The 27,641-nt window shown below is 34.9% G+C and overlaps 1 pseudogene; it reads right to left on the reverse strand.

Moving 5' to 3' along the window:
* Window positions 1-8,444: 8,444 nt before the first annotated feature.
* Window positions 8,445-27,555, reverse strand: LOC147404719 (uncharacterized; annotated as a pseudogene).
* Window positions 27,556-27,641: the final 86 nt, after the last annotated feature.

Genomic DNA, 27,641 nt, shown 5'->3' on the forward strand with positions numbered 1-27,641 from the left:
GTCGGGCCTGAAGTAACTTCTCTGGTTGCCTATGTACCTCAAAATTTTGGGATCAGACCAAAACGTAGTTCGAATACATTCCCTCCCCTAAGTTAGGTGATCGGGCTGACAAAGGAAAAGGTAATTTTTTTTTGAAATGCTACAAAAGGGTTGAAGAAGGAAATATTGAGCTAGGTAACATGAAAATTGGTTTGGCCAAAGATGGCCTCCATAGATATAGTACCGCTCAATCTGGCCAAGGTTGATTGATTCTAGCATTTTGGTGTCCTGATGAACTTTGAAGTCTAACAGCTTTTCCAAATAGTGACGGGATGACCTTCCTTGTTGGATTTGCAATTTTCTTTATTTGGTTGAAGACAATTGTTTGATTTTCTTTAAAGGCTCAATCTTCAACTTACCTGTCTCGCACCTTCACTTTCCTATCAAAAACACGAGTAACTCTTCTTTGGTAAATTTGTTCTAAGCCACCTTTCTTTGGTTGAATTAAGTTCTTGTAACGTTGACCAATCAAATCTGTTTATCACAATTAGTTCTCTTTTAATACCTCTTTTCTTACCATATGATGATGGTTTCAAGATTTTGTTAACTGCCTCAATAGTACTCCACTCTGGGTGCCCAGCTATTTTGGGAAATCCAACATTGATATGTGATTACGTTCTAGTTCGTAGGACAAGTACATATCTCTTATTGAACAACACCCAAGTTTATCCAACATATCTTTATAGGATCACGCGAACAAGTCTTTTAAATTTTCTAAATAAATTCACCAACTCCTCGTGTTCCGCTAGAGATAAGTTAATTCCAATCTAAATTTTTTGGAATTTTTTTTGTTCCAAGGTCGACGACCTTAACTTCCTCGATTAGAAGTTGAGCCTGACCTTTGTCTTCTTATTTAAATAATTTGATTGATTCAGGAGGAGATTCCTTGTTAGAGTATCCTCTCTTAAATCAAGATTATTAGTTAACTTGTTAATGCGCTTGAGGTATTTAGAAATTTCTTTTATTCAATTAAATTTAGATGGGGCGACAGACACCATTGCAGACTCGACAAATTGACTTGACTCAACATAAATAAAAAGGCTTGACTCGATCTAACGAGAATAAGACATTGAGAAATAAATAAACTAGACTTAAACTAAATCACATGACTCATGAAAAACTAAAGACAAGTACCCACAATAGGTTTGATTACAGATTAAGGACTCAGGACATCACTTCCAACCAGTAGGACTGAAGCATGATAATCTTCGAGGAACAACTGAGCAATATTGAGAGATTCTGTGGTAGTTTGCCAGTATCGAACTTCTTCTTCAGATTTTTTACCCTTTTCTAACATTTTCATATTCAGACTTGATTCCTCTCCTTTGGCCAAAGTCGTATCGTGTTCAGATATTTTGAATGTTCTTTCTTCTCGAGTCACATGTTCACGTTCATTGCAATAGAGGGAGAAGTATTCGCATTCTTGGTCCAATAAGTAAGGATTATCATCTTTTAAGAAACTGGATTCTTTCAAGTCCATCTGTGTTGAAGCATAAGTGATTAGAGTAGAGCTGTCACAATGAGGTGGGGACAAGCAATAGATTTCATCTGAAATTAGGTTGAATGGTTCACAGCCAGTGGTGAGAACTTCCTTGGGGACTATCATTCCAATAAGCGAAAGGTTAGGTGATTTAGGATTGATTGGGTGGATGAGGAGGATTGGGTCAAATGGGAGATGAATATTGGACACCATGTTCAAGGTCTGAAGAGGTTGGTATGTGACTAAAGGATTGGTGGTAACATTCGGTTGCGCAAGGTTAGGGACAGTAACTTTTTTGGCATCGATGAGGTCTTGAACGGTATGACGAAGGACAACACAATGATCAGTAAGGTGACCAGGATTTTGGTGAAACTCACAAAATAAGTTGGGATTATGAGAAGCGGAGAGTGGACTTGGTAGAGGTCGAGGTTGAAGAGGTGTAATAAGCCCTTTACTTAATAATTTCTAAAATACCACACTCAAGGACATCCCAAGATTAGTAAACTTCCTGCGTGGTTGAGGTTGACTGGGATTAGTTTGGTTAATAGGCGGGATAGTAGATTGGATGGGTGTAACAGATGTATTGGCTACATAAAGATGATTAGTATTGGGCTTGGAATTGATGAATGGCTTTTTGAACTTATTGTCAGAAGGGTTGGAAAGGATCCCGTAAGCAAAGGCATCCTCTATTTGGCTACCGACTTGTAACAGGGACTCGAATGTGGGGAGGTACTGGGTGACCAAGTGCTGAGCATACCCTTGGGAAAGGTTTTTTAATATGATTGCCACTTGTTCTTTTTCTGATAGTCTATCCCATATTTGTACAGCCTTAGATCTCCAACAACTGATGAAGTCAGTAAATGTTTCCCCATTCTTTTGCTTAGTCGACTTTAAATCCCTTCGAGAGGTTTCTATCTTGGTACTATACTTGTATTGGTGCCAAAACAACTTTGACATATTTTACCATGTCCCGATTGCAGACGGATCTTGAGACATCAACCATCGTAGCGCTGATCCTGATAGGGTACGTTGAAATAGTAATGTCATATGTTCATCACTTAAGCCCAGAGTGCGCATGTTAGTGACATATACTTTGAGGTGTGTTCTTGCACAACCTACCCCATTGAATTTTTCCATTTTTGGCATTACGAACTTTTCAGGCAGACGAATTCTAGGAATTTGATTTAGGGCCTCAATGTCTGCTGTGATTTCGTCAATCCCTTTTATGTTTTTTAAGATTGTTTCTAACTGAGTCATTCTATTAGCCAGCATTAGATTTTCATTGAAGTGTTCTTCATTTTCATCGAGCTCGTAGACATCTTCTAGATTTCTAGCCGTGCTTCCTTCTGGTCTTTTTCCCCTTTGATCATCAAGGGGATTTCTTGTTGACTTAGAGATCTTTTTTAACACTTTTACCATACTTTTGATGTTGTTTATATCCATTGCAAAAACGGTCAAGATCTTATGAATTTCTACGAGTTCAGATTCAGAGGCCATTTCTGATGATTCACTTGGTGCTGAAGTTTGTACCAAACGACCTGACTCTCGACTCCAACTAGGTGGTGGACACTTAAGCTTAGGAGCAATGATATCCTAAAACCCCATCAAAGGTAGATTATTTATTGTAGACCTGAGAATAAGTTTTTAGCAATTAGAAGTAAAGGTCCCTCTTGATAGCGTTTATTAAATTAACCCCCTGGATTCAAAGTCTCTAATCGATGAAACATTCCGAGCAAAGAATTACAAAAAGATGATTTATTGATTGATCAAGAATCTTAGAAAATTTTCGAATCATAATTAAAGATTGCACGACCTTCAAAAAGAAAGATCCAGATTGTACTAATTGATACATCCCTTAATATGACTTTTACTAATCCTGATCTTGTTGATTGTCAAATATTCAATCCATTGAATTAAATTGGCCAATAAAAAGTGATTGGGACTCTGTACCATTTGAATTTGGGCCAGTTTGACCCAATGGATTTGAATATTCTACTTGAATCATTTCATCTGCTATTTTTTAAGCCAATTAATCTAACTGGTCCACCTCTTCATCCATAAGATCCGTTTACCAATTGGGCCAACTGGTTTAACTTGACATTGATCAGTATGTCTCATCAATTACATTTATTGGGTTGGACCTATATTGCAGGTTTAGTTTGAGCGGTGTGGACCGGTCCACCCTCTTACCTTTTGATTAAATTAAGTAAAACAACCCAGGAGCACTCTTAGTCGATTCGAGTCATGGCCTAGTGGGATAAGGTTCTAAGCTTACTATATGATTGAGGCTAAGTTAGGACAAAGCTTAAGTCACTTCAGCCCGAAACATCGATATACTATCCCAGTTTTACTTGGTCAAGCAGTACGTGGTGTTCCAGTTTGATATATCCGAAGGTACTGTACTAAAGTTGTAGCGTTCACTGTCATCCCCTATGCCCAGAAGGACTAGGTTAGCTTGGATCCGGCTACGGGGATTTATAAGGACATGTTATGATGCAAATATAAGTATATATGCTCGTGAGTGTGTGAAATAGGACAAAGTGCACCCGGGGCGTTTTCGTGAATATCCAATCATACAAGCCACATACATCCCATCATCAAACCAATCATAATGAATACAATAATTAATACTAAGAGTCTCATTGAGTCAACTGTGTTGATTTGAGCAAAAATATCAACCTAAGGATAGTCTTGGATTAAGTCAAGTTTGACCCTAAAATCCTCAGTAGAGTCGTCACTGAAATCGCCTCGACCCCTTTTTCACTAAATAGTGGATAGGGATCCGATTTATTAAATGGGGGACTTTTGAGAAATGGGAGTCGCCACCTAGTTTAGGTATAAGAACCATAAATAACTCGAAATGGATATGGGTCGATCCATAGATGAGAGAAATGGGTAAACGGTCAGATTATGGATTTCGGAAGGTGTTAGGCACTGAACCCGCCTTATCAAGATGATCGATCTCAACTACGATCCAAAATCATCTTATGGTCAACACACAAAGACTACGGTCAAGTTTGCAGTCCAATCATCATCATCAATTTATGTTAGGTTTGCCAAACAAATCCTATAACTAAAATTTTCCCAATTATTATATGATTGTTCCTTTAATTTTACAAAATATAAAAAGGGTTTGAAAAAGTCTTAATTAACTCCATGATCTAAATCAATTAAGAGATTCAACATACAAGTATTTCCCAAACTGTCCAAAGTAGAAATTGCTAAATTAGAACTTAAAGAATTTCCAAATTGGGAATCGGAAGTTCCCCAAATTATAATTCAAAATATGTGTTGAATTCCCAAATTAGAAATTTCAAAAGATACATTTTCCAAAATAAAAAGTTTCAAAAATGCAAACTTTCGAATTAAAAAATCTCAATTTTCCATGAATGTGAACCTCTTAAATATAAGGATGCAGAATCTTCTAAATTGGAAAATTGATAAAATATGAAATTCCTAAAATGAAAATTTATAAATATATTTTCCCCAAAATAGAAAATTATGCAATCTCCTATTAGAAGGTTTCCAAATATGAATTTTCCAATGATTTGCAAATAATTTCCTAAAAGGAGAATTATATAGACATGAAGTCCCAAATTAGAAGATTATGAATTTACCAAACAACAAAGAATCCAGGATATCATACTTACCAAATTAGAGATTGACAAATATCATCGCATAAAATTTTAAAATATGAAAGAAATATCCGCAAGAAAATTTCCATGTTCATCGAATCCTTAAACTAACCAAAACAAGCATGTATATATGATTTTTGATTTTGTCAAAATAGCTATCATTCGACAACACTCATATTTGTCAAGTCAAGGGGTATACTAATCACATGAAAAAATTCTAAACTCTTCACCAACTTATCACAAAAGTATATTTTCCAACCCCATTGCAAGAAAATTGAATATCATCATGAGTCATATGAATCAAATTCGGGCACAATGATCATAGCATTTTAACAAAAACAATCCCCTAATGCTAACATGCAAAAATAAAATAGAAAAAGTAAAAAAATATATAACAATATCCCCCTAATCCTATCAATATGCAAAAAAAAATAAAACCTAGAAAAATGCCTAAGAAAATTATCCTATCCTATCAATATGCAAAAAGAATAAAATAGAAAATGACACCCACTTAAGACAAACATGTAAAACAAAAAAAGAAACATAAAACAAAAGCATAAAAAAAAAAATATTTTACCAATCTTATCAATATGCAAAAAAAAAAAAAAACAAATACAAACATAAAAAATAAAAAATAAATAAAAAAATAAAAACATTCTCCTAACCTTATTGGTGTGCAAAAATAATAAAATAAAAATTACATTAAAAAAAACCTATCGGATCCTATGCGATATGCAAGAATAAACAAAAAATAAAAATAAAAGTAAACTTACCTATTGAATCGGGAATAAAGGGTTGATTCCTTCAGGTACGATCTCCAAAGCTTGTGAGTGTTGGCTGTTGCGGTGGTGCGAGGGACAAAGACAGCGAAAGAAGCATTGTAGCAATGGCGTGAAGAGATTGGGTAGCCAAGGGGCTGTGTTACAGCGCTTTTGAATGGCTGTGCTACAGTGCTGTGAATGCAGCAAGAGCGTTGGAAACGTTGTGGGCCGAGAGAGATGAATGTGCTAAATGAGGGAAGAGGGCTGAGAGGGGAGACAAAGAGACAGGGCAAGAAGACATTTTTTGCGGAGAGGGAAGAACTAGGCAGAGAAAAACGTGAAGGGGGCTGGTTAGGTGTGCTTTGGGGTGGTTGTTGAAGAGGTAAAAACAAAAAGAGGGTTGCGAAGGCGGTAGCAACAACGAAGGTGATTGCTAGCAATGATATGAGGGAAAAGGTGCAGCAATGGTGAAGAGGGCAATGGCTAAGTGAGAGGTCTTGTTGCTTGCAGAGTGCAAGCTTTGGAGGGTGCTATTGGAAAAGTTGCAGATTTTAATGGAGAAGAAGGAAGTGGGCTGCAATGGACATTTTTCTTTGTAGAGATGGAGGTCGTCTTGGAGCTATGGTCGCTGTCCAGAACAGAGAGGGATGTGTGGAGAGAACTGTGTTGCAGGTAGAGGATGAAGAAGAAGATTAAAGCAGAGAAGAAGAGGTTAGGGGGATATCAGAGAAGTTTTAATGGCAGAACGTGAAAGGGAGAACATTCAGCCATAAAGTAATCAAGAGCTTCAGCTTGTTGAGAAGAAGACGTGAAGAATTTTGAGGAGAGGGATCAGCCAAAACGTCCAAAAGAGAGAGAGCAGAGAATGCCTAGAGAGCAGGGAGAGCCGAAGGAGAGAGGAAGAAGAGAAACCAGCCGTCCTTTGAGAGAGAAACGTCTCTCCATTTATGGAAGACAACTTCCTATTTTAAAAAAACTTTGTTTCTTTTTTCCCTTTTTGTTTACACGTATTTCTCTCTTCTTTTTTTATTTGTTCCCTTTTGGAGAATGATGGTGGGGTGATCCCATGCTACTCATCTTATTAGTTGTCTCTTGTTGTCGAGTTATGGTAAGTCGATTAATGATTGGTTAATTATTTTATTTCAAATTTTTGTTGGTTAATTAATTTTTTTTTTATTTTGATTTTGAGTTTTATTAGTTGATAAATTTTGAATTTTTGGGTTTAGTTAAAAATTTTAATTTGATTTTTAATTGATCGTTTGATTTCGATTTTATTTGGTTGCTCGATTGAATTTGACTTCAAATTTTAAATTTGTTTATTAGATTTCAGTAGAATTTCAGTTTAACTTTAATGGTTGATTAATTGATATTTTTTATTTTGGTTGATCAATTTTAAATTTTTTTGATAGGATTTAATTTATTGATTGCGTTTTTATTTGATCGGTTGGTTGTTTGATTTTGATTTTAAATGTTTAATTGTTGCTTGATTTTAATTTTAACTGTTTGATTATTTAATTTTAATTGTTGCTTGATTTTAATTTTAACTGTTTAATTGTTTAACTTTAATTACTGCTTGATTTTAATTTTAATTTTTTAATTGTTTAATTTTTCATTTGAGTTTTATTTTTAGTTACACTGGGTTTTTAACCGGATTTCGATTTGTATTATATTTTTGTAAGGATCGGGATCTCTAAGTTGAATTTTGAAATTGAGGGGCATTTCGATCATTTTTATGATATTTTTTAAATTTCTCTGTTTTCGTTGATTTGGGTCCCATTAGACTCAAAATCATGTTTTGAGTGCAATGGAGGTACTTTCGAGGTTTTTCGGAGGTCCAAAATTTATAAAGGGTATTTTCGTCATTTTGTCAATTTTTACAGATTTTTACGAATTTTACCATGAGGTTTCTTTCAGTTATAACGTGATTATTTCTAAGTTTCAAAGTTTTGTTTTCCTAGCGTAGCGAGATCTCTAAGTTATCGAACTATGTATAGAGCCTAAAGCATACGTGTTTGCTAAATCGAGTATAAAGTGTAGCGATCCTAAGTGTGCGTAAATTTCTATGTCGAGTCGTAACGAGTAGGGGAGATGAAAAAAGTGGAAACGGAAGAAATCAGGGACAGTACTCACAAGCCTTCGAGTTCTATGCGATCATTATTAGGAATTCATAGTAACCGGATGACGAATTATCGAATTAGGCAGATGCAATAATGGGGTGTCTACACTCACCTAATGCCATTTCTTGAGGATAACATACATGTTTCTCATAATTAGTTAGCATTGCCCAAAATCTGTAACAAACAAGCACAAATCCTAGTAATTGAATAAGAATAGAAAGCAGTTTCAAAGTGTAAATTTTAAATAAAACCTAAAACTTATACAAACTGATAGCATTTACAAGATTTTGATAATTATAATAAGAAACCTAAGATTTGGTGCTTTACATAAACACTAAGGTTTGGTCTACATATGATACAAGAACTTCAGAAAGAAGGGGAAAGTGTAACGAGGGAGTTAACTCACATTTTCTTAAAATGCATCCTCAGCTTTTCGAGTTCCTCGGGGAGTAAGGTCATGGGGGCCAAGCAGAGTCTTTAGCTTTTTTGTTCTCAAGAAAACTGTAACACGGAATTTGCAATGAGCATTGAAACTCTGCAGTCGAGAAATGATTTCAACATCCATGAGCTCCTGCTTTGCTAAATCCCCTATGATCCAAGGATGCAGGAGGAGTTGTTTGCAGATAGAATTCATTACCATATTGTTATAAGTACCACTCTAAGTTGTAAAACATATAAGTGGACTTTAAAACATGGTGAGTCAACCCAAAAAGTCAAATAATCAATTGAGATTTCTAAGTTGATGATTGATTTATGTTTGTCTTATTCCTTGAATATTTTTAAGTAGTCCAAATGAAGCGTGTTGTACACTTTATCAGACTTTTGAGTCTTTATTCTTTCTATTTAACTCAGGAAGTGATCATACCTTACCTTTGTGCAGTTTGTCGCCTATGAGGATCCACAGTTAGGAGACTGGAAATCAATCGCTTTGCTGATGAAGATATGTTGTTCCAAGCGTGCTCATCAAAGTTGAAATCACTTTATTGTACAAACCATTTGAATTGGAATTAATCCAGATTTGCAGTTCAATTGAATATGAAGTTATATATTCAGTTTAAGGTTCATGTATTCTACTACCTAAGACCACATTCTTTTAGATCTTCATATAACACAACATGACAAAAATGTACAAACTTACTACCAATATTAATTGTTGTTTCTGCCAATTTGAAGTTGCATGGAATGGTGGGTACCTGAAAAGTAGGGAAAAAAAACAAACAAACCAGGAGGTCGAACAGACATTCCTAAATAAAGAAATAGAAATAAGAAAGAACATTCCATTTGTGTATCTTCATCTTAGTTTAGGAATTGACTTAAATACAAGACACCACAGTTTCTGAATTGAGTTCAGATTAACTACCTAGTCGTGCCACAATACTCCATTTCTTCAAGCTTCAGTAGTGCAACACTATGGAACCCAAATAAGTTTGTGTTAGCATGCATTAAAGGCCATGAAATATGAACTTCATGAGCTAATGAGTATCTGTCTAAAAAACCATAAAGATCAAACCATTAAAGAGAGTTATCAAATACCTTGAATGAAGAGGAGGTATAGAGACCTTTTGAAGGAAGATTAGTTTGTTAGAACAAAGGAAAATAAAAGATTATTTGGGTATTTCAAAATGGAGCTTAAGTGGTTAACATGAGAATGGTTCATAGTTTTATGTCGTTTCAGAATGTTTTTGCAAAACATTTCAATTTCAGCCAAGACAGAATGAACCGTTGAATGCTTTGTTCATCTAAGAATGTTTCGGCATGTTAAGGAATGTTTCAATCGAGACCTTTGGGGTTTTTTTTTTTTTTGACTAAAACGAGATTTTAAATATTGACCATGAAGGAAGGGAAGGTAAAAATATAAGAGATTAAAATATAGTCTAAGACTACTAAAACAAAAACAAAAGAAAAAGTAATTGAAAATTTATATTTTGGAAGTGAGGAGTTCACCGACTTTCACTTTGTAGAATCATTCAATCAATCAATTTATCATAAGTAATAGCAAAATTGTAGGGCTAACAAATTTATCAAAGAAAAAAAAATAATATTATAGTGCCAAATAGAATGAGTAAGCAAAGTTGTACAAATAAAAACCATACACATAATGCCTAGATACCAAACAACAAAGATAACTAGGATTCTACAGATTGTTTTCATTTTACAAATACTTCAATATTTTTTAACGCACATTCTTTCCATATTGGTTTAATGTTAAACTCAAATTTAAAACATAATAAAGATGTCAATAATGGCTACATACCTCACAAAGTGGAATCGAAATTCCTTTGTTGAAGGCAGCGGGCATAGACTTTTTAAGAGCTTGATACGGAGAAAAATAGAGTCTCTTATTCTTTCAAATATCTTCTATAATCCTTGGAAGGAAGACAAGATTGTAAGATTGTAGAGGCGTTGGGCTTTTTTGTGCCCAAATTGGAAGAAAAAATTCTAGTGGCTTGGTACAATGCATTGGCTGACCATTTCTCAAGTTCCGTCAAGTAAAGAACATCTTCCCAAAGTTCCAATGAGGGAATGTGTTTGAATGCCTTGGGCATTTTACCGCTGTGTATTTACTAAGCAGTTTGCCAACTCTGTACATTATGTTTATATACCCATTTTGATTTGAAAAAGTATGATATATAATCCGAAAATGGAATTCATAATCATGAGAAAGAGATAACATACCCTTTATATAAATCAATGATGGCAGTGCCCAATTTAGGAAGGGGTTGCGCTTCTGTGGGTTGGCAACAAATCAAATCAAATCTCATGAACCATAAAATAAAAAAAGGACATGGAGACATATTCTTGTCAATCCAATACTTCCCACTTGTCAAATCCATCTATGTTCCTTGTTAGACCATAATCAACTCCAATAGACTAGTTCCAACCACCCAACCAATTACACCATTTTTTGGATAGTTAGAAATACAATGGTAGCAGTCTAGGATATATCATTATTATTGTTTTGATACGTAAAAAAAAATTCTTTAAAATGAAGCTTTGTACACTGATGGTCGAGGTGGCCTACCAAAGAAGTGAAGAAAACACGAACAACCTATAAGGAGCAAAGAGACTGCCACAAAAATACAGATGAAAAGTTTCAAAATTTAGGACTTACCCATCCACACTGATACCAATATAACAATCCCTAAATAAACTAAAAGCAAGGCATTCTGCAATGAAACAAGAAATTCAGCAATGAGTGGAAGTCCATTTTATAGATTAAAACTAATATCTAAAATTCCAACATGAGGTCTTTGGCATAATAGTGTCACATAGGGAAACCATATTATGAGTTTTTTTTCCTCTCCTTTGTCGACGAAAATAACTCATCGCTTCTTAATGTCTATAATTCCATAATTTCAATACCACAACAATTGGTCTCCTGTTGAATTTTTGGATTATAGTATCACGTAAAACACTTCCTATATTAGAATGATTTACCGATTCTATTAAACAATCATGAAAATCAGAGCTAAATCAAACACTAATAAATTAGATAAACAAAGAGGGCATTATACCTTTGTGATTTCAGATGTTAATTTATGGGTGTCTTTAGAGAGAGACCCCACAGAGTTGATAAGGTGACCAAAGAACAAGAAGAACATTGGGAGTGAGGCCCCATGAATGCAAGACCCAATGAAAAGTCAGCTACACTGCAAAAGAACCCCTTGCCCAGCGAAAATGAGCTTAGTCTATCAAACCATGCTCGTGGCGCTTACTTGAGGCCAAAAAGAGCTTTTTTCAATCGATATATATGTGAAGAACGAGTGGGATCTATAAACCTAGGTGGTTGCTCAATGAAAATTGGCTCTTGCAAAATCCAATTGAGGAATGCATTCTTTATGTCAAGTTGGTGGATAGGCCAACCACTTACTGTAGCAGCAGTGAGAGCAACACATATACTTCATGGCTTAATCTAAGGAGAGAATGTCTTTAAGAAATCAACATTGTCTACTTCGTTAAACCCCTTGCTACCAATCGGGCTTTGATGATGTTGTATCATTACGAAGAGATAGATTCAAGCCACCTCCAAAGATTTAGAGATGAGCTAGAAGAGAACCGTGAAGCTCAACTTGGATCTCCCACTCTTTGGGATGAGTGTTGCCCCAATAGATGTGTTAAGAGATCTAGTAGTAGTAGAGCCAGCAGGCCCTACCTAAAAAGTGATCTATCATTCATTCGTTCCTAATGTCACCTTTGCAAAACAACTCACTAGAGACAACTCAATGCTAATGAAAGGCCTTGACACTTTTTTGAGATTTTGGGGGGTTTGGGAGTCACTACTTGAGGAACACCTCAATTCTTTAGAAAGCCCTCTATGTCTTTAAATTTTTTTTTAATTTTTTTAATTTTTTATTCCGCTAAATCGTGGAAAAGGAACTAATCCACATCGCGATTGCTGTATTTATAAAAGGGAGAGGAGAGTCATCTTTGAATCTGACGTTGTGTTTGCGTTAAACTAAATCTTGTCTAGGTGGAGTCCTTCTTGAACCTACAATTTGTATTTGAGTTGAAGTAGAACTCTTTTTGTGGTATTGAGGAAGTGATATAATTATTTCGGTACTGCAGAACGATCGGCTAATGGTGAAACTATCACTCTTTGAAACAGTTTATAAGAAAATCTCTCGTCAGGGGAAGTTTCTATTGTAATAGTGTGAACGAAGAATTGGTCGTGTGGTGTTTGAGTTGGAGTAAACCACTAATGGGATTGTTAAAGTAAGACATTTGTTTCAAATTTCAATACTCCAGCACGTGAGAATTTGCTTGTGGGCTTAACTTCCCAAAGGCAAAAGGCCAATTCCAAATCTAACCCCACTTAAACTCTTCTTAAATATTAAAATGATTCTGGAAAGGTTAATATGATAAAAAAAAAGTGGTATTTGATTCCATGTATATCACCTACATCAAAGTTTGAATGTTTGGACCAATCAAATTTTTTTGGGTTTAGCAAGTTCCACTGACTGTTGTTTTGAACTAAAGTCCATCAGCCACTTATGAATTAAGACTCAATCCCTGTAAGCCCTTCAATCTTGAGAAGGTTTTAGAAGGTGGGGGTTATTGTTAAAAAAAATGGATTGGATTCTACGTATTTCGCCCACATCTAAGCTTAAGCTTTTGAGGACCAATCAAATATTCACTTTGGGTTCGATGCCACTTTACATTGGAAAAGGGTCCCTTTTGATAATGTTCTTGATCCTTTAGTCAAAACCCACATGGGAGAAACGTGAAGAAAAGAGACACATTCAAGTAAATGTTGAAAGGTGAAACTAAATTTTGACATATGGCAAGTGGATACATTCATGAAACTCGAGTCTTCATCAAGCACTAAAGCCATTCAATTTACGTCAAAAATATGAATTAGTAAGAAGGTTATTCTGCACTAAAGCATTCCCACTCCTTACAATATGATCAAGGAAACATAGTCGTTAGCTACACATCTGACAATGCATCCTTGAGGGGGCATTTGTAAGCACCAAAATTTTGAGGAGGCCTTTACAAATTTTGTAAATAAAAATGAAGTCCCTCAAGATATAAATGGACTTCGCAATTAAATTAGGGGTCCATTAATCGGGACGAGCCTCATATGGATTGGGTCTAGGTTTTTGCAGATAAAGCCCATGATCCAACAAATACAAATGATCCATATTAAATATTGGGCCTTATACCCAAATAAATGAGTTTGGCCCAATAATAATCCATAGAATCCTTGAAAATTGGATTTGGAGAAATTTAGCCTTTTAAATAAATCAATTAAACCTCTTTAAGTTAGGGTATAATTGGAAAGCTAAATTATCTTTAAGTTTATAAATACAAGAGCCTCTCTCATTGAGAGGGGATCTGGATCACTTTCTCTCAGAAGACAAAAGCTCTCTCTTTAGAGAAGAACAAGCTCTCAAGTCCTCATCCAGAGACAAAGCAAAATTTCTTCAGAAATTCGGATTTCGACTAAAGAGAAGATCAAGCATAAAGCCTTTCTTCAGAAGCCAAGAAAACATTCTCAACCGATAAAGCGCGAAGTCCGAAGAGAAGAAAATCTACAAAAGCCTCTACAAAAGATCAAGCACAAAGTTAAGCCAACGTCAAAGCATCCTTCTCTGCCGATAAAGCGCGAAGCTCGGAGAGAAGAAAGGTTACATATGTCACCATCATATTTTTGTACTTGATTGTTAATCAGAGGAAACACTGAGATCTGTATCTCCGTTTCACTCAAAATCAATAAAATCATTTGCGATCATATTTCACGAATCTTGAGGTAGATCTGTTGAAAATTATTGTCGACAGCTATATTACAAGATTTGTGAAGTGGAGGAATAGTAGTTATATATGATCTACCTTCTTTGGTGAGTTCTATTTTAACATCGTTAGATTATTTTGAGTACAAATTTAATATAGAAGACCATCTCTAGGTCCAAATATATGATCTAGCTACTTTGGTGAATTCTTTTTTAACATTAATAGATTATTTTAAGTACAAATTTTATTTGGAATGTATCAAGCTTTCACAAACTTTGATGCTTCGAAAATTGCCTCCAATTCTATAGTAAAAATGTCATAACTATCTAAATTGCTCCAACCCACAAACGAAAGAGAGCCATTATGTATACATCCTACCAAAACAAACCCAGATCTCTCCATGGATCGAGAACCATCTGTATTGATCTTGATTATGCCTTCGTATGGTGGTTTCCAAACCATAGGAATAAACTTTTTTTAGTGTTAGTCATTCTGCAATTCCAATTCTTCAAGATTTGGGCACTGGTTTCTGATTGGTCTTCCACATTCACCATACCATCAAAGGAAAATTTTACCGTCTCGTCCACTTGTTTTAGAACTAACACTTTAGTTTTTGACTTTTCCTAAAAAATACTCATATTCCTCTCTTTCCAACAGAAGTAAATCGTGGTAGAAAAAGAAAGATTGAACATAGGAATATTGATTTTATGAGGAACTCGAACACTTCAAATTACTAGAAGTTTGTTCTCAATGTTGCCGAAACCCACGCCTTATACCAAACTTAAGCAAGCATTTTTTTCCAAATCCAACTTGTGAATGAACAGCCAAAAAACAAATGGTCATTCATTTCACAATTAGCTAGGCATAGTGAACACTGAGAGACCCAATTAAAGCCTATTTTATTCAGATTCTCAATTGTTGCAAGTTTCCTTTGCATAGCTAGCCACTCTATAAAAGGCATTCTTCGAATCTGATTTTTACCCCATAATACCTTTGACCCCCCTCCAAGTAATTCATCCCATCAACTAAAACACTATAAGCTGATTTAGAAGAAAACTTCCCATTAGTCGTTAGGGACCACACGATTATGTCCGCCATAAGACCCTTTGGGACTGGTTTCCATTCAAGAATAGGTTTCCTAGAATTATTTGGAACCCATCGCTCGTCCAGATATGTGGTCCCACTTGGGCTTGTTTTATTGCATCATTCTAATGTAGGGCGAAGAACAATCTTCGAATTAGTTTGTTGATTTTCAAAAGAATACCAAACGATTGGACATCAAAAACTCGTTGATTCACACAGAATACAAGGCAATTGGAAATAAAGAGAAAAGTTTCTAAAAACATAAATTGTATTGATCAGAGATGATCCCTCGTATTGGAGTTACAATAGTATTTATATAAAAGAAGTCTTATTTCTAGAAGAACATGAATAAAACCAAAATAGAAAAAATTACTAAAAATAATAAAAAAGACCTAGGGATGGAAATAGATACTACTTGACCATAGACATAAAAGAGAACCGATGATGCACAATTCTAACTCCTATAACTAAAGTTATTAATAAAACGAAACATTCCTAAAATAGCAAAAACATCTAAAATGTGGTGTACACAAAGGAATCGGGCCTAAAAACGAAAATTCCATAGATCTATGGCTCTTGAAGATTTCGAGGTTTTCATTAAAGAATAGGTCTCTTTGAATTATTCTGAATCCGTTGCTCGTCCGGATCTATGGTCCCACTTGGGCTTGTTGCATTGCATCAGAACCTTACCTTCTTCAACCTCTTACCAAAAAACCTTTGATTTTTTTAGCCCAAGAATCATTTACATTCAACTTTGGATTTTGGTATTTGTTTAAGAAACATTTTATTGCCGCACCGACTTTTGCTAATGCCTCCCCAATTTATGTCAGTCACCAAAGAATTAGCACACTTGAGGTGGCATTAGCAAATGTTGGTATGGCAATAGAATCTCTATTGATTGAATGACTCAAATTTTCTATTGTCTCTCTTCTTAACAACCAATGAGTACAAAATAACCGAGGCAAACCTAGCTTTTGGCTTGAAGATGAAAATGAGGGCACATAGGTCATTTTTTTAATCTTCAAACAAAGATAAGAGTCATAGGGTAAGTCATCAATTATTAAACAATGGTGAGATATTTATATATGTTAAGTTTTGCAAAATCTAGAACCAAATCAATTTGACATTTATTTTTTAACAATTAACCAAGTCTGACTTTCATTCTATACTTCAAAAATTGAACAAATAATTAAATAAAAAATTCGTCAAATTTTCCAAACTATGGTTCAATTTGGTTGGACTGATTTATATTTATTAAAAATATACATTCTTTTTTGGAAAATGCTAGCCTCAACCCATGTCAACATGATCGTTGGGATGTTAGGGATTCAAAGAAAAATGTATCACTGGGAAAAAGTATGTTAATCTCTAAAAGATTAAAAACGATCTCTAAGTATTATGTGTTTTTTCCTGAAAGCCTAATGGTCACGTCGATAGAAAGCATATCTTACTTAATTAAATTAAGTGGTGAGAGATGAAACTACCAATGTAGTGTGCTGGAGGAAACCATTGAATGATAGGTTTTACAAGTGCCAATGGATCGATTCCAGTTTAGTTCCTATGATAAAATCCATAAAATCTTCCCTCCTTTGTACTATATTTGGGAAACTTGAGTAATCGAAGTCAACTAGTTTCACCACTTAATCATCAAAGGTGGGTTGAAGCGATCGCGGTTCTCTCCTCTCATGCTGTCACACTCCACAATAAAGTACATAGAACAATGTTTCAAAAAACATCTACGAAACTGTAAACACCCCATTTTTGCACTCGCCTGATTAATCAACTCTCCAACTCAATTGTAACGGTTCCCAATGATGGATAATTATTCCAATGCTATATTTTGTTGCTACATATGTTTCAGAAATTTGGATGAGGTATTTCAAACTAACAAAATTATAGAAACCGCGCTACGCTAGGAAAATATAACCCCAAAAGCCTAAAGATCATCATTGTTCAGACAAAAAGAAACTTCACGATAAAAATCACTAAAAAATGACCCAATTACCAAATACCCCTAACCTCAAAACATCCTTAGAGCCTGCATTACTCTTAGGAAAATCCTTTCAAACACATAAAACAACAAATCGAAATCAAATAAACCATTTTGCCAATTTTCACAAAATTTGACAAAATTATGAAAATGCCCCTCATAAAGTTCACTACCATTTCACACAAAAAATTTCATAAATGACACAAACTAGTCTTCCCATTGAATTCCTTACAAACAATCAATTCCAAACATCTTAGAACATTAAAAAATGACTTAAAACGCAAAAAGTCCTCTCCGAGGGCAAAACGATAATATTACAATTTTAATAATTAAAAATTATGAAATTAATAATTAAAACATTAATTAATGTAAAGTGAAATCCTAATTAAAATTAAAGTCAATCAAGTAAGACTTAAGTCAAATCCTAAAATTTAGTCAATTAAGTGAGACTTAAGTCAAAATCCTAAAATCAAGTCAATCAAGTAAAACTTAAGTTAAAATCCTAAATTCTAGTCAATCAAGTGAGACTTAAGTCAAAATCCTAATCAATCTAATAAGAACAAAGTCAAAATCCTAATAGAATTCTAATTAAACTCTAAAACTATCTAAAAGAAACATAATTAAACTCTAAAAGAAACATAATTAAACTCTAAAATTATCTAAAAGAATTCTAATTAAACTCTAAAACTATGTAAAAGAAACATAATTAAACTCTAAAACTATCTAAAAGAAACATAATCTAACTCTAACTCTATCTAAAAAGCTATTAAAAGAATCTATAAATAGGGGTCTCTACACCCTAATCTCGTATCAAAAAATAAACCCTAAGAAAAGTAGGTCAAAAAGCTTTCCTAACCTCCCATAAAACCTAATTTTGAAGTTCCAACTCCTTACCTAACATCCGTACCCCAACTTTAGCTCAAAAAACACCTAGAAACCCTTTAAAAAACATCCAGAAATCTAGAAATAAATAAGAAATATTCAGATTTAAGAAGGAGGTACTTCGCCTTGGAGTTTGAAGCGAATCTAGTGACAGAACGAAGCAAGGAGTTGTTCTATCAGATCTGAGGAAACAAAATCGTTCCATTCGAAATAGGTGACTATTTTTATTCTTTTATTATTATTTAGGTCTTTTTAGCAATGTAGCTTATTTGGGAATTAGTAGAGACCGGTGTTTGCTAGGCGGGGTTGGTTCCTAACACCTTCCAACCCTATAATGTGATCCCCAGACCCAGTATTTTTTAGTAGATTAGTTGTTTGTTTATCCGTTTCGAGTCAATGATCGGTTCCTAGATCGTAATAACTAGGTGGCGACTCCCGAACCTCAAAAATAAAAAACGGATCCGCGCACCCTGCGGATCGATGGCGCTTTCAGTGGCTACTCCATTGGGGATTATTGGGGATCAAACTTGAAAAGTCCCAAGTATGTGAGCAATGCCAAAACGACTTAGTTATTTTTTATTATACTTTTTTTTAGTTTTAGTTGTTTGTTTATCTATTTATTTTGTTTTTATTATTCTTGTTGACTCAATTATTGATTATTTGTTTAGACTTTGAATATTTATTTTTGGCATATTATTTTCTATGGTTCAATCAAGGGTCATTTGGAAGACCTAAATAATGCAAGATTTCAAGAAATTAGTTTTATTAAGGATGGAGTAATGATTGTTGAAGCATGGAGTTTGTTTTTTTTTTTTTTTCTTTTCTTTTAAGCGTATGGATCTGTCTGTTAATAGTATAAAAAAGAGGGTTTATTTATTTCTTGAAGCGTATGTTTTTCTGTCCATTGACAACAACAACAAAAAAAAAATTTGCTATTGTGTGTTGTTGGCAGCAACAACAACAAAGAAAATGTGTTGGTGCTGTTGGGTGTTGCTGTTGTGTGTTATTGTTGCTGTTGGGTGTTGCTGTTATGTGTTGTTGTTGCTGTTGGGTATTGATGTTGTATGTTGTGTGTTGCTGTTGTGTTGTTATGCTGTTGCTGTTGTGTGTTGTTGGGCAACAAGATATACAAAAAAAAAAAAAAATTGAGTGTTGTGTATGTTGACGGCATGTTGGATGTTTTGGCAGCAATAAAAAAATTGTGTGTTGGCAGCAAAAAATAAATAAATAAATTCATTTCTTTAAAATCAATTAGATTTTTTTTTAAATTAAAAAAAAAATAAAAAAAATAAAAAAAAAAAAGGATTCATCACTCCAAATCTTAACAACTATCATTCTATTCCCAATTCAATATTCATTGAAATCCGGAATTGTTTTGGGTCACTCAAAGCGATCATTGATTGGACCACAAAAAAAAAGTCTTTTTGTTTTAGTTCATTTAAAAATAAATAAAAAATTCTTGTGCATATTTCAATGGTTATTCAATGATTGATTATTTCGGTGCTATGCTTGCATATCTAACATGCTATGATCTTGATTGATATATATTTTTGATGTGCATGTCTTGATCTTAATCTTGATGTTATGGATACCTTTGTGTTTTCAAATCAATATTTATTTGATATCCATACTTGTGTGATCTGATCAAGCCTATAGACTCATTTATCTGAAAAAGGCCCCGGGGCACACCCCACCTTGTTTTGTACACACCATTTACACACCATTAGCATGTTTATTTTATTGCATTGCACGTTGCATGTCCCTTATAGCCAACGTGGCATTAGTGCGTGGTCCGGTCTCCTCGGAGATACGACGTCATTCATGAAAATCACAACTCCAATCACGTACCTTAGGATATATAAAACTGGGGTATCAGTACCGTTTGATCAGGTGACTCTGAAAAGTATATCGATGCACCCATGTTGGAGCGAACTAAGCCTTTGTCCTCTTGTAAACTACACAGTCACATGTCCGGATTGCCAACGTAGTACTAGTACGTGGTCGGTACCCTCATGGGATGCTAAACCATTTATGAAAGTTACAACCCTAAACTCGTACCTATACGGTATATCAAAGGTAATATAAGTTCACCAATTGCACTTCTTGGTCAAAATCAGTGCCTAAGCGAGATCCTGCCCCGCTATACCCTACTGTACGAGGGGAATAGACTACGTCTATTCTAGACAAGAGGTAGTTAAGAGGGCCCTTGCTCAGCATCGTGCGCCACCTCTCAACTGGGGATTAAACTGGTTGTTTTTGACTTCAGAGATGTGGGTTGGAGTCTTAGATTACCACCTACACGGTATATCAAACCAAGTCACCACGTACCGTCTGATTGAATATGCTCGAGAGGTATATAGGTGTACTTAGGCAAGAGTGGTCAGATAAATTGCATTGCACGTAGTAAACCTAGAGTCTAGGAGCATTCCTATAGGTCACAACCCGAACTGACTATGTGTGTTCCCGGGTTACTCTATTTAATCCAACCCAAAGGTAAGTGGGTGGACCGGTCCACACTGCTTCAATCCAACCCGCAATACCATTCCAGCCCAGTAAACTTAATTGATGAGACATACCGATCAATATTAAATTAAACTAGTTAGTTCAATTGGTAAATAGATTTTATAGATCAACACATGGACCGATTAGATTAATTAGCTTAAAAAAATAGTTGATGAAGTGATTCAAGTAGAATATTTAGATCCATTGGGTCAAACCGGCCCAAATTCAAATGGGTACATGGTCCCAATCACCTTGTATCGGCCAATTTAATTCAATAGACTGAATATTTCATATTTAACAAGATCAGGATCAGTAAAAAAATCATATTAAGGGATGTACTAATTAGTACAATCTGGATCTTACTTTTAGAAAATCGTACAACCCTTAATAGTGATTCAAAATTTTCTAAGATTCATGATCAATCGATAAATCATCTTTATGTAATGTTTCGTGATCGGAATATTTCATCAGTTAGAGTTTATGAATCTAGAGGGTTAACCAATGCTATCAATAGGGACCTCTATTTCTAATTGCTAAAAGCCTACTCCACCTTTGATAAGGTTTTTAGGATTATCATTGCACCTAAGCTCAATCATCCATCGTCTAGTAAGGGTTGTAAGTCCGGTCAACTAGAAGAAATGTTAGTACCAAGTCAACAATAAAAAATGGTCGTGGAATCTCTCAAAATTACATAGTTGTTCCCTGAATATCACATTGCCTCAATCCTGCTGGTTGTAAGCAATATCCAGAGTCCTCAGTCTATAGTCAAGTCCGTTGTGTGTGGGTAATCTTTCATGAGTCTTGAATCAAGTTTTTTTTCAATTCATCAATATCATGTTTTCTTTAAATCGAGTTTACTCTTTTTCTGTTGAGTCAAGTTAGTTTATCGAGTCATAGAGGTGTCTGTCCCCCCTTCTGAATTTGATTGGATAAAGAAAATTTTTGAATACCTCGAGCGCATTAAAGAATTAACTAATAATCTGGTTTCAAAGATATATTTTTCTCTTGAACAAGAAGATAAGAATCGGGCTCAACAACTTTCAATCAGAAAGCAAAGGTCATTGAACCTTAGAACAAAAAATAATTTTCAAGAAATTCAGATAGAAACTATCCTATCCCTAGAGGAACACGAGGGGATAATGAATTTACTCTGAAATTCGAAAAGACTTGTTAATGTGATCATATGAAGGTATGTTAGGTACAAGCTTGGGTGTTTTTCAACACGGAATAGATACTCGTCCATATTGATTGAATCAAAGAAGATGTTAGAAAATATATTAGCGCTATCCCCACTACATCTCGAGTTGAAAAGTTCATTTAAGTGCATGTTATCAGTCGATATGGGGGTACCTTTTGAGTTGATCTTTGATAATGGGTCGCACTTCAAAGCTTAGGTCATTACTCTGTGTTCAAAGTTCAGGATTCGACATCACAAATCATCTCCCCACGTTCTCAAACTAATAGAAAGTTTGAAACAATCAATAAAAAAATTCTAAGATAATCATTAGGAAAATGTGTCAATCGCACCAGGATCCGTCAGAGAAGTTACCATTCACACTATGGGCATATCAGTCTTCCATTGGAGTTACTCCTACTCTCTAGTATATGATATGGAAGCAGACTTAACAGTTGAAATAGAAATCCCGTATCTCAAGGTCTTGATAGAAAGTCAATTGTTAGAAACAGACTGGGTTCGTCAGCAGTATGAAGAAGTAAACTTGATCAAAGAAAAATAACTTAAAAGTTCTGTACCAATTATAAACTTATCAGAGAAGAGTCATTCCCACGTTTGACAAGAAAATCAATGATATGATTCCTCTTGGAAACTCCTCTTGATAATCTCTTTTAGGAATCTTTTAATTCGAAGGAAACACAAGTTGTGTAGAAACAAAAGATGATGTTGATCGAATTAGAATCTTAAGAAAGCTATTTCCTTAAAACCCCAACCTTGAGACGCCATAAAGGATGATCACTCCTTTGATAAGTCGAAGATTTATGCTCTCCTTCAAGAACTCATAAAGAACTCATAAAGATCTCATAAAGAACTCAAACTAGAACACATGAAACAAAACAAAGTTCTTGAAGAAACTTCAATTCTCATAAAAAGTAAATTGTCAATTGTGTCTCAATTACAAGATGAGTGCCCTTTTATAGACAAATTAGATCAAGATTGATTCTAATTTGTCCTTGAAAAAATAAAGAAAGTCTAAATAGTCCTTAGAAAATTAAAAAAATCAAAACTAAGGACAATTAGAACATAAAAATTCCAAATTAATCCTTGCACCCAATTTGATCTTCCAAATTGATCTCTTGCATAAAAAGATAGTTGATCATCATTGATGAAACTTTGATATCTTAGAAGTTAGCCTTAGAATCTTCTAGAGTGGCCTCTTTGTATTGTACTTCCACAATCAAGCCTTGCAATGCCTCTTCCATCCTCTTTGTCCTTGCCCTAGTCATCGGACCACCAATTCCTTGGAATGGTTCTTGAGAAGACTTGGAAATATCAAGTTGAGTTATTGGGTCAGCAACTCGATCTCCATTATTCTCTCCCTCTTCGAAAAGATTCGTCCTCGAATCACCTACATCAAACAAGGATAAATTAGCAACATTAAAAATTGCACTAACATTACCATAATCACTTGGCAAATCGAGTTTGTAGGCGTTATCATTGATCCGTTCCAAGACTTGAAATGGACCATCTCCTCGAGGCTGCAATTTTGATTTCCTTTGGGTAGGAAACCACTCCTTACGCAAGTGCACCCATACCCAATCTCTAGGGTGGAAAATAACTTTCAAGCGGCCATTATTGGCTTGCTTAGCATATTGCTCATTCTTCTTGTCAATGTTGGTTCGAACTTTGGCATGTAAATCTTTCACAAAATCTGTCTTTTTCTTACCATCAAGATTAGCATGTTCATTAGTAGGAAAAGGTAAAATACCCACAGGCGTTAAAGGATTAAAACCATAAACAATCTCAAATGGAGAAAATGAAGTAGTTGAATGAATAGTCCTATTATATACAAACTCAATATGTGGTAAACACTTCTCCCATTGTTTTAAATTTTTTTGTATGATAGCACGCAACAAAGTAGTGAGTGTCCTATTAACTACTTCAGTTTGGCCATCCATTTGAGGATGTACAATAGTAGAAAATAGAAGTTTAGTTCCTAATTTACTCCATAAAGTACGTCAAAAATAACTTAGGAACTTAACATCTCTGTCACTAACAATTGACTTAGGTAGCCCATGCAATCGAACTACCTCTTTAAAGAACAAATCAGCAATATGTGTTGCGTCGTTGGTTTCAGTACATGCAATAAAATAGGCTATCTTACTAAACCTATCAACAACAACAAATATACTATCTTTACCATTTTGAGTCCTTGGTAATCCTAAAATAAAATCCATAGAAATATCAATCCAAGGCTGATTAGGTACAGGCAAAGGGGTATACAAGCCATGCGGTCGAATTTTAGACTTTGCTTGCCTACATGTAATGCACTTGTCACAATCAGATTGCACATCATGCTTTATATGGGGCCAATAAAAATGCTCACGTAAGATATCTAAAGTTTTTAGGACACCAAAGTGACCCATTAAACCTCCCCCATGACTTTCCCTTACAAGTAACTCATGAACAGAACAATTAGGCATGCACAATTTATCTTTCTTGAAAAGAAATCCTTCATACCTATAAAAGTAAAAGTCACCAAACGCACACTTAGCACATGCATTCCATACTTGGCTGAAATCAGAATCATTGGCATACAAATCTTTAATCAATTCAAAACCAAGTACTTTTAGTTTGCAATGAAGTAAGTAATACGTACCTTCTTGACAATGCATCGGCCACAACATTTTCCTTCCCACGTTTATATTTAATTACATAAGGAAATGTTTCTATAAATTCCAACCATTTAGCATGTCTTTTATTAAGCTTACCTTGGGTCTTTATTAATTTCAAGCTCTCATGATCAGAATGAATGATAAATTCCCTCGACCATAAATAATGTTGCCATGTTCGAAGGGTTCTCACTAATGCATAAAGCTCTTTGTAATAAGTAGGATAATTCAATGCTGCCCTACTTAGCTTTTCACTAAAATAAGCTATTAGTTTAGAATCATGTATCAAAACAGCTCCTACTCCAATCCTAGATGCATCACACTCTATTTCAAAAGCTTTATCAAAGTTAGGAAAAGATAACAAAGGTGCATTAGTTAACTTATCTTTCAAAGTTTGGAAAGCCTGATCATGCACATTAACCCAATTAAAAACAACATTCTTTTTAACAAGTTCATTCAAAGGTGCAGTAATATAACTAAAATCCTTAACAAACCTTCGATAAAAACTTGCTAAACCATGGAAACTTCTTACCTCGTTCGCATTCTTAGGCGTAGGCCAATCCTTTATTACCTTTACCTTTTCCTCATCAACACTAATTCCCTGCGAACTAACAACAAATCCAAGAAACACAACAGATTCCATATAAAATGTGCATTTCTTAAGATTAACATATAATTGGTGTTCTCTTAACACACTAAACACAGCATGCAAGTGCTTCACATGGTAATCAACATTTTTGCTATAGACTAAAATATCATCAAAGTAAACTACCACAAATTTTCCCATGAAAGCACGCAAGACATGGTTCATTAATCTCATGAATGTACTAGGTGCGTTAGTTAAACCGAAGGGCATTACTAACCATTCATATAACCTATATCTAGTTTTAAATGCAGTTTTCCATTCATCTCCCCTTTCATGCGAATTTGATAATACCCATTCTTTAAATCAATTTTAGAAAATAAATGAGAGCCATGCAATTCATCAAACATATCATCTAACCTAGGGATAGGATGCTTATATTTTACCGTTATCTTATTAATAACTCGACAATCCACACACATGCGCCATGTTCCATCTTTCTTTGGTACTAAGAGAATAGGAATCGAACATGGACTGAGACTCTACCTTATAAATCCCTTCTGCAACAGTTCATCCACTTGCCTCTGTATCTCCTTTGTTTCATCGGGATTAGCTCTATAAGCAGGTCTATTTGGTATAGCAGAACCAGGTATGAAGTCTATTTGGTGCTCAATTCCTCTTAGAGGAAGTAAACCATGTGGAATCTCCTCGGGAAAAAGATCCTAAAAATCCTGCAATAAAGACACAACAACACTAGGCAAAGATGAGTTAAGATCGTCAGTGGAAAAATAAACATCTTTGTACATAAGAATTATAACTTGTGGCCTTGCTATCATTACACTTTTAACACTATGTTTTTCAGCAAGTACACTTAGTACTTTATTCTTCTCTCCATGTTGTTCACTTTGCTCTCCTTTTTGCTCAAACCTTTGTTTCTCTCTCATTTTGCACTCACTTGCTATCCTGACTTGGTCCTCATAAGCTTGCAAAGGTTTGAGAGGGACCAATACAATTTTTCAATTATTCATTATAAGAGAATAACGGTTTTTATACTCATCATGCGACACTCTCCTATCAAATTGTCATAGTTGACCGAGCAATATATGACCAGCATGCATCGGTACCACATCACAAATAACATCATCCACATACTTGCCTATTGAGAAAGGAACCCGAACTTACTTGTTTACCTTCACTTCTCCACAGTCATTCAGCCATTGTAGCTTATACGGTTTAGGATGTTTCTGCCATTTCAAATTCAACTTCTCTACCAACAAGGTACTAGCAACATTAGTACAACTCCCACTATCAATAATCAAGGTACAGACTTTATCCTTCATGTGGCATCTTGTGTGAAAAATATGCTCACATTGCTCCTCATCTCCTTCATCCTTAGGTTGTATACTCAAAGCTCTCGTGGTGACAAGTAAATCACCATGCACAGGCTCTTCTACTCCAATATCAGAATAATCCTCTAATAGAGGCATCTCGTTGTCACTTGAACTAGCACTTTTAATGTCTCCGTCTGCCAATACAATCATAACCCTTTTGTTTGGGCATTCAGAAGCAATGTGTCCGAACTTGGCACTTAAAACACTTAATCTAACGTGACTTAATAAGAGGCTTTATTTCAGGTCTATCTTTAGGAATAGAAACCGAAGGCTTCGACTTTGCGTCTTCTTTTGGTTTGAAAGGAATTTTGTTGTCCTTTCAATTTGGTCTCCACGGATTATTAGAAGATGATCCAGATCTGAACCTTCTAGACTTGATTTACTTTTCCACTTGAATGGTTTTGTGCAGTAACTCTTCCATCTCTACATAATGGTGCAACTCAACTACATCAACAATCTCTTTGTTCAATCCGGCAATGAATCTAGCCATGGTTGCTTCTCTATCTTCCTCTATGTTTTCTCTAATCATGGCAATCTCCATTTTTTCATAATAATCCTCTACACTCATGGAACCTTGAACCAGCCCTTGCAATTTGATATACAAATCTTGATAGTAATGGCTAGGAATAAATCTTTTACGCATCACTGACTTCATCTCATCCCATAATCGAATAGGTCTCTCACCATTTCTGCGCCTATTGATCACTAATTGATCCCACCATATACTGGCATAGTTTGTAAATTCCACGGCGGCTAGCTTTATTTTTTTATCCTCGGAATAATTATGACAATCGAAAACATGCTCAACCTTTCTTTCCCACTCCAAATATAATTGAGGATCATTCTTTCCGTGAAAGGTCAGAATCGTCATCTTTATGCTACCCAAATTGTTATCTTCTTTGAAATCAACTTTCTTATCCTGTCGATAATGTACTCTCTCCGCTTTGTAATGAACATCTTCTTCTTTGTCGAACTCATGTCTTCGATATGGTTTAGATCCATAAGAGGATTCCATATTGTCCAACCTTGAATTCAACAATTTAAATTGGTCATGAACGGCCTTGATGAATAATTTTAGGTCGGTCTCATGTGGTTCTCCTC

Source organism: Akebia trifoliata, chromosome 4 (assembly GCF_017979445.1).
Source record: "Akebia trifoliata isolate Shusen 1 chromosome 4, ASM1797944v1, whole genome shotgun sequence".
Taxonomy (NCBI): domain Eukaryota; kingdom Viridiplantae; phylum Streptophyta; class Magnoliopsida; order Ranunculales; family Lardizabalaceae; genus Akebia; species Akebia trifoliata.